Below are 685 nucleotides of genomic sequence, written 5' to 3'. Positions count from 1 at the left end.
TTGGGGAGCAGACTGGGGTTTGCCTTCTGTCCACACCGACTCCCTCATTGTCCTGGTAATCAAAAAACAATCATCGTTTGCTCGGGGAAACCCTCCGTCGTTGTCTCCAGAGCTGAGTTGAACAAAGCGGTTTTCACTTTCTATCTTTTCTTTCTTTCTTCCTCCCTCTCTTCTCTCGTTAGCCTCCATGCTAACTCAGCTTGCTAACCTGTGTTTCTCTGCATGTGAAGGAAAGAAAATAATGTTTAGACTTATACGTAATGTCGCAGCTGCTGAAGTAAAACTGCGGTGCCTGGAGGGTTTGTTGCTTCTCCTTTTTGCCTATAAAAAAAACCTGTTGTCCTTCAAGGTCAGCTGGTTAAAGCTCTGTATTTTCTTCCTTTTTGGTTTAATCGCCGCTTTTTAGTTGAGAAACTATTGATTGAATGAGCTAATGCTGCTAAAACTAACAACCTGCTTGTTTTCTGTTGAGCATAATGTTGAATGACACATGTAGGATTAAGTGTGGCCAGTAGATGGCGCGTTTTCCTCGTTTTAACAGAGTTGAATAAACCTCCATGCGTTTTTAAAAAGGAAAATTTTTATGAAGCGTTTATTGATTGGCTAAGTTTCTGTCGCCTAAATAAAAAAGTGTGTGTGTGTGTGTGTGTATACTGTGTATATGTGTGTGTGTGTGTGTGTGTGT

This window comes from Austrofundulus limnaeus, unplaced genomic scaffold, assembly GCF_001266775.1.
Source record: "Austrofundulus limnaeus strain Quisiro unplaced genomic scaffold, Austrofundulus_limnaeus-1.0 Scaffold1158, whole genome shotgun sequence".
Classification (NCBI taxonomy): Eukaryota; Metazoa; Chordata; class Actinopteri; order Cyprinodontiformes; family Rivulidae; genus Austrofundulus; species Austrofundulus limnaeus.
The sequence above is the reverse complement of the archived record's forward strand: the minus strand, read 5'-3'. Positions refer to the sequence as shown.